Raw genomic sequence first — 9,010 nt, 5'->3', positions numbered from 1 at the left:
AAATTGCAATAGATAGACGTAAGCATTTCGGAACCTATGAGGAAGAAACTCACACACACACTCATACATAATAATAATAATAATAATAATAATATATATATACATACATACACACATACTCATACGTGTATGCGCGAGGGAAAAATGTTTGTACACATATATTTGAGTCCTCACAAAAGCTAAGTTAGACACAGCATCATTTTTAATGGGGAAAATTGAGCTCCCCAAAGTTTCTGCAATGGAACAAAAAATTTAAATTATCTATTTACAAGGATTATCCGTCACTAACTGAGAGGAAAAATATGAAGAACAGATACTACATTTTGTTCCTAACCAACAGGTTAGAAAAAGAAACCGCTTGGATTATTTCTCATTCTTCCACTGTCGGTCGGAAATGGGATTGAAGAGTAAGTTTATTAGAGGAAGGACACTCTGAGTTGATAAAAATTCATGAACAAGACCGTTGGCATTCTTCGATAGCGGCGCCTCAACGTATTAACAATAAACTAAACTCTTTTCCAATGAGAGAAAGCAATGTATGGGAGTGTAAACCACCTAGAACTGCATAGGACCAGAGACATACTTTAGTGAACAGGTAACAAGTCATCTAAACAATAGCCTAGATCATGTTCGCTTTGGTATTGAGGTGGGGGGGGGACCCCGGCAAATAGTTAATTTGGATGTTACAGCGTATCTTCTTACTTTTACTACGAAAACAAGGCCCTATCTATTCTGACGTCACCCGATAACATCGAAGGTATAATGAAGAAAATAAACAACAACAAAACAAACTAAGCATATTGTTATCTTGTACATTATCGCTCAGAATATTAAAGTCTTGATGCATATTTTAATATCTTTATGTTTGTTTTAGGAATATAATTATTCTTCGTACATTTTAATCCATTGTGTTTTCAAATGGTGGATAAATATTCTTTTCATTAACTGAACTAAATATGCATAATTACTGAATCTGTATAGAAACCGGAAAAATCGTTTAATAGAAATAAATTCCAGTTGTCCTTTTCACGAGTGAAGAAGTAATCGAGCAATACAAAAAAGAATACACGATCTTCATTTAATAGCCATCAGATTAGCCATTATTCACTTCTACAACGACTAAAATCTTCTTATAATCCCCAAATGATGATTTGCAAATTTGGACTTTCTTCTGTTGTTTTTCGCATATCCTCTCTGATCCTGGATGTTTATCGGAATTCTCAATCGAATATAAATTTTTTAAAATCCTACTGGTTTTCCATTGGATTTAATCTGTGAACTGATCTAAAGATTTTCAAAGGTTAACCCATCTTTGGGTGTTATTCCCAACCTCTATGCATAGGTCAACGTGCTAGCAGGTTGGCGTTAAATCCAGAAAATAGGTTGGTTGGTTCGTTGTTTTTGTTTTACGGCATATCAACCCTTTTCGGGTTATTTAATGCCGAATCCAAAGATTTTGAAGAACATTTTTTTAATAGAATATATTTGTTGTTTACAAGTCGGTTTCCATTTAACCCATAGTTGGAACCCAAACAGGTACTACCACTCTGGGTCAGAGTGGACCTGGGAGCAATGGTAATTAAAGGGTGGCTCCACACTCCCCAAAGCCCACAAGCTGGGGCCTCACCACAGGATATAGTTTAAGGTCATATCTAGGACCCCATTGAGGGACTTTTACCCTCTGCAGGGGGCAGTCGGTGTATTCTAATGCCCCACCGACATGGCCACCAGAAAATAGTGATGATTACGCAAAAAAAAAAAAAAATCATTAACATAATACAGTCTGAAAGTCGGGCAAGAGAAAATAATGATCGAAACTGTTAAGAAGATAAACAGTTCAAGATGCTCAAGTAGTCAAACTTGTAAGAGGTGAACATCCAGGTGCTTATTAAAATAAAAAGAAACAATTAAAATAAAAATATACAACAAATAATTTCTACTAAAGGCAAGTTAAGCTACTCTTCTTCCTAACTGGATAAGTCTTTCGCGTTTCAAAATCACATTTTCGCATGATTGATGACATTTATTGTATGAGTTTTGTTTAATTTTCGAATTTTGAGCGATTACGGAAGCTGAAAACTAGCTATGAGGACAAAGTTATCTGTTCCTTTCTAACTCGACAGACTATACACTACATTTGTTTAAGTAAAACAAGCAACACTTTACAATTAGTAAAAACAACAAAAGAATGTATGTAGAACGGTAACTTAACCTACCTTTATTTGTTTTGTATTTATTTCTTGCTCCTGATTTGTTTTGTTGGCCATTTTAATAAATCACCAATCTTTGCCTTGCCCAGGAATATATCTAGACGATCACAATAACGACAGGAACATCCAAAAGCAGGCTTTCGATAACGAAAAAAAAAAAAAAATCTCCGCCGAAATGAGGATTATCAGAAAGCTTACGGTATAGCGGATCGGGGAGGGGGGAGGCGAACCAAAGTAAGTTTCAAGTAGATAGATGTAACCAGAATTAAGAATCCTTCAACGGATTACATAAAACCCGGCAACAAGAGGATTGATTCGCGAGACTAATAACTTAAAGACCTGAACGCCACTCGTAAAAAATAAGCAGGAAAATGCATCTATTTAAGATTAAAGCTCGTAATTATGTACATGATCTTTTTGTTAAATCGTATTCATGTCTTGACTTACCAATACATATATAAACTGCTATACACCAGATGAATAGCCATAAACTCAGGCTGTTGCATTTCTGTTGATATATAACTCATCGGAAGACGTTGATTGAGAAAGCGGTTTATTTAAAAAGAGAGACAGTTGCAGAAAGATCAAAGCGACGAACTAATTGTGTACGCGTAGAAGATAGAGTGAGTGAGAGAGAAAGAGAGAGAGAGCGAGTGAGAGAGAGAGAGAGCGAGTGAGAGAGAGCGAGTGAGAGAGAGAGAGAGAGAGAGAGAAAGAGAGAGAGATAGGCAAACAGCTTGTCTCGTTACATCCAGTGACATTGTGCTCGACCCCATAGCGGGGACAGCACCTCAGACCCGGCTTCCCTCCTGGAATCTAGCCAGCCGGAAGAGAGAAAATCTCTTCCTTCCGTCCGGTGTCACCTCTGACTCTAAAATGTATCACTCAAAATTTTCCATTTAATCACGACCCTCATTATGTAACATTAGTTAAAATCATTTGCAGAAATTTTCAAGTCACACATGAATGCGTTGTATTAGAATATTTAATCATCATTTTTCAGTTAATGTCTTCGCGTTTGAACGAGTTATGTTATTTTAATTTGATATCCATGTTCACCTGCAATCAGATTCAGCACTAGTACCATTAAAGAGAAAAAATCTATTGGACTTCCAACGACTCTGATTCTTTAAATGTTTACCAGTATATCGTGTAGTTTCTAACTTTTAGTTAAGCGCGCACGCAGAGTGCAACTTTCTTTTATATAATAGCTAATAAAAGCAAATCGACAACCTGGCTCATAATATAAATCGATAATTAATAGAAGAAGAATAAATATCAACCTAAAAACCAGCAATTTTTTTTAAATCACCAAATAAAATGATTTATCTATTCAAACCTCTAAATAATTATTTTAAATATTTTAGTCCAAAGAAAAGTAGTTATTCAATTAAACAATAAAAAGAAAAAGAAAAAGGATTATCGATTGTGAGATAGAAAAAAATTGGTCGACTCAGAATCTTATGATGGATAGCATCATCGAAATTCCAAAGTCAAAAATCCAAAGAAAATTTTATGAATTTTAAGTTTATATTATTGGATTTCGATAATATTTTTGTGGCGTGTATGTGAAAATGATTTATCGTGTCTATTGTTAATGGAAACAGAAATAATATTTTGTCAAAAAGGGGAAAACTTTTACTTTTCAATAAACGTATTTTTCTTTATTTTCTTATTTTTTTTATAAATTTCTAGGTTTTACAAAATGCGATATCAAAGAAAAAGTGATATATGAATATACATATATAGATATATGATTATCTATCTTATATATATATATATATATATATATATATATATATATATATATATATATATATATATATATAATATCGATTTTTCGCTAGGATTTTAATCTTTCACACTCACTACTTTCAGTGGCCGTACATTCCATTTCTGTTTAAAAATTATTACATTTATTCAAAAAAAAATATTTCTCTCAAATACATGTCCCCGCAAAGATGAAAGCAAACACTTCTACTCTCTATTAATTAAGTCCTCCCAGTTGGCTCATATCACTGCCAGAAGTTTATTAAAAAGTGTCATTATTTCTACACCACCGCTTTTTCTAATACTAACCAATGCCCATATTTGCAATAAACTATGGTACCCTAACATTCAGATTTTATTAACTGTTACTATATCATTACCATACGTAGATTCACTGAATTAAAAAGATGAATCATATTTGTAACTACGTTAAAGCCATTAATTTAATCAAATTTATAAACAATATACTTCAGCATTATTGTATAAAACCCTTCATACATTAATTGTCACCGTTCAGATCTACGGATATCCACAGTTGCAGTAAATGTAGATGATTCTCAGATTTCATTAAAGTAAAACGATATATATATATATATATACTACTAGAAATTTTTTGTGTATTAATATTCATATTAAAACCCTTTTTTATTTATTTAAAAAGAAAATACAACTTTCTCATATATGGGTCGTTGAATTGCATTCACTAGCAAAAGATCTAGCTAATTTGCATATTCTTTTAAATATTCATTTTAAATAATTCCCTATTAGTTTTTTCGGTTGTATATATCAAAGTATTTAAATATGCAGTTTTATTAAGTAAAATTATTAAGTTTGAGATGTTTTCAGAAATCGTTTCCATTATTTAATACTCGGGATGCAAACCAAAAAAAAAAAAAACCCGTTTATTTTGAGTCGTTCAATATCGACCCACTCCAATTAAAAATAGAACAGCAACAGTCGAGCAAAAAGAGAAAATTGACCGACACACAAACTATCGAAAAGGGAGAAGAGATATTAACAACATTTTATAGCGCAAAAAGGCATGGAAGTAGGGTGTAATACTGTAATGGAGACTGACCTGTAGACAATATATGAACTCTCTTAACGGTATAAATATACCGAGATGTACCGCTCTAAAGAGTAACCGGTAGTACGCCAGTCGAGGTTCAGAGATCGACAATTAGTCCAGTAGTAATGTGGCTATTTCAGAGTCCTTCCGGGCCACAACACAAACGAAACCAGTTTTCGTTCGAGGAATCCATTAATGCACGTTGGTGACTCCAAGCTAAATGCTATGTTGATCTGTGGCACACGAAAATTAAAATTTGTAATTTTAATCCCATCGTAAATCTTATTTAAACGTTATTCACTTATTTTATGTTTTTTCTTTCGTACTTGTTTTTAATTAAAAAAATATTTAACATTCTCATTTAATTTCATTATTTATTTTATTTTCTCTCGTTTTATGAATTCTATTGAACGGTGAATTTCGACAAAGTAAATTTAAGTGGATTTTGCGGTTAATTCCAAAAAGTCAAAATACTGGTTCGTTTATTCCTTGCGTTCGTCTCTTTTCACAAATGGCATATGCTTTAAAAATGCATTAAATAAGAATGGGGAAATTAGTGTAAAGATTTATATATATATATTTATATATATATATATATATATATAGTGTAAAGATTTATATATATATATATATATTAATGAAGGCGAATGAACCCTTTTTCGGGGTTAATGGCCAACTAGCAATATGTGTGTGTGTGTGTATGTATGTGTGTGTTGGGGCAGAGAGAGCTCCCGTAAGCCGTGGTGAAGGCAGCCTTTTTAGGAGAGGCAAATCTGCGATTTAAAAATACATAAAGCGGGAGATCAGTACCCACATTAAGCTGGTCTGCAGTTTAACTTGTTGCTAGCTATCTTGCTCTTGCTTGTTGCTGGATCTCAACATTTTGAACCGAGAGAAAAATTTAGCTGTCATACAAAGCTAAGACTCTGTAACATCATCTGTGTATAGATAATCCCTCAGGTCTATAAAAATGGTCCTGTGGCGACGGAAAAGTTGTGCCGCGTGGAGGTTTGAAATGCTGACAGCATGTAATATTTGATCTTTATTACCATCTTCAGTGTCATGACTGCTTGAGCGTGTGGATTCACCGGTAGGACTAAAAACAAGTCATTTTTGGGCTCATGGACTTTAAGTGTCTGAGGGAGTGACACTCGTCTAACAAGACGTTGCAATCATATATATATATATATATATATATATATATATATATATATATATATATGTATATATACTGTATATTTCGGCGTATGAAACGTAAAAAATCATTTTTAAAAACCAGTATTACATAATTACCAGGTGTTGCAATTTCTAGTCAAGGTTAAACAAATTTGTTTTAGCAGTCGTCTTATACAACCGATATATGAAATTTTTTTTAAAACTTGCTACAATTTTTTACCTTGTCTTATCTGACGGTCACCTTATACACTAATATATATATATATACATTAATATATATATATATATATATTTAAAAATACGTTAAATAAGATTGAGAATGTTAGTGTAAAGAATAATACACACACAAACACACATATACACACACGCACGCCCTCAACACACACACACACACACACACACACACACACACACACACACACACATAGATATATAGATACATAGATATATAGATATACAAAGTGAGCGAGAATTGTGGCCGCTTGTTATAAAGTACGCCTCCCAACCCTGACAAGATGAAGTCAGAGAATATTTAAAAGAAGAATGAAAAAAACATATATCATTTTCTGAAAAGTTTATGATGTTTTCAATTATTATTATTAAACGTTATTTAAATTGAAGTTTAATGTACTCATGTTCCTTCCAATTATATTTAATTGTACATTCAAAACATGTTAAGTTTAATAATTGATTAATTATGCCTTTTATATTTGATGAGGTGCATTCGAAAACATATTTGAATAAAATTATTCATATTTTGGAAAATAGATCGATTTGAAATTTATCTTGTTACTAGCAGGGATTCCCGGTGTTGCTCGGGGTCATTTAAAAACAAAATAGAAGATGGTAAATAGTTTGCCTAACATTTGTGCCTCCCAAGCACTGCTACAACCAAGTTTCTGTCCCCTCCTCTTTGTTTTTCATTTAATCTTACCCTCGGGTTACTCTCTGCTCTATGCACGATATTGAGCACGATGGATTATGGGTCCCAGACAACAACAACAACAACAACAACAACAACAACAACAACAAGTTTTTTTTTTTTTACCCCCAGGCTATTAAAGCACCCCTGCTCAATCTAGGATTCACAATGCAACTAAAACTGAGTTAACTAACTTTGAGGTTACTACTTACTCTATCTAGGATATTGAGCACTTATAAAATGAAGGACGCATGCAGAACACTAATCTCTCTTCTAGCAGAGAAATGTTTTTGTTTCTCACTTTTAGGATATTGAGCACTGTAATTTTCACTTCCGGACAACACCAACAAAAGGACCGAGAAACTGTTGATCCCGGCCGAGATTGTTTGAACACATATAAAATTAAAGAGGCATCTAGAGCGCCACTAAAATCAAGTCCGCCGTTTGATGCAAGAGAAAACTAATGTTTAGATTTATATATGAAAAATCTTTACTACATGATTACGTTTACTTATTGAAAAAAGCAAATTATCAAAGAATGAATCTTTATCGGAATCACCATATACATAATAGATTATTTCAGTACAGTCTATGAACTGTGGAGGTTTTTCTTATCACAATGAAAGACGTTTTAATTGGATTCCTTAAAAAATTGTAAAATTTGTTTTCATTACTTTTTAAATCCTAAGCCTATATCTATATCATATTTCTATTAGTTGGCTATCAAACTATTCAGAATATTTAATTAGCTGCGCCTAATCATAACAACGGTTCATATAAAAATTCAGCAAAATCGGATCAATAGAACAGAAGAGAAGAGGAGAAAAGAGTAGAGGAGAGAGAGAGAGAAAGAGAGAGAGAGAGAGAGAGAGAGAGAAATGAAAGCGGATAGCATTAGTTGGAATTGAAACTTCAACGTTGAAATTTTCAGTTTTTCATTTTACCAATTGAATTCATTGCGACAGTTATTGGCAAACATCGAAAATTGACATATGTTTTAGTTTGCAGCCCATAGGAGGGAAAGAAATGTGCGCATGCGCAAAAGAAACACACTATGAAATATGATTAAATTTGACCAGCTCCTAAAGAATTATTTGCCGTTTCTAGCCCAAGGAATTAGAAAAATTGAACACATAAAATATATATCCGGAGCAATATCGATCAAGAAAATACTCTGTGGGGTTTAAAGTTGCGTTTTCTTACTTTCAGCGAGACATACATATACACAGACGTTTGGCTTTTATATTGAAGGTCAAGGGTCTCCAAAGTTTTCGAACGGTGTAGGAACATATAACTGACGTTTTAGAGCTATGCGGGCAAAAAAAAAAAAAATGATCTAAACGTGTTTATACTGTTTTGCTCATTAGCTTTGCTTTTTATTGAAACTAGTTTTCCAAAAATTTCATTCTTTTCATCATTTTATGAACAAAAAGAAGAAAAAAAGAACATCACCCATTTTCACATATTTTCATTAAAAAAAAAATCCTGACTATTTTTACATTTTCTATAAGAGCTCCGCGGACCGGATTAAAAATTTTGGCAGGCCGAATCTGTCTCACAGGCTGCAGATTGGAGACTTCTGTGGTAGATAATCCGACGTATTCTATATTATAGAACTAAGGGAAAAAGTTTAGATGATTTGTAATTATTATGCCTTCAACTACCCTTATTTATATGTCTCACAGTATTACTTTTTTAAATTGTACGTTTATTTTAAATCGAACTCATCTATATTAATTAGAAAAGTATTATTCTGTTCTCAGTATCCGCTTCAATTTCAAATTTTGAAAACAGTATAGAAATAAATTAGTGAAAAAGTACTCTATTATATTTTGAAAACAGTAACTAAAACACACTAGAATG

Source organism: Euprymna scolopes, chromosome 16, assembly GCF_053919585.1.
Source record: "Euprymna scolopes isolate OS-2025 chromosome 16, ASM5391958v1, whole genome shotgun sequence".
NCBI lineage: Eukaryota > Metazoa > Mollusca > Cephalopoda > Sepiida > Sepiolidae > Euprymna > Euprymna scolopes.
This window is presented reverse-complemented; position numbering follows the sequence as displayed.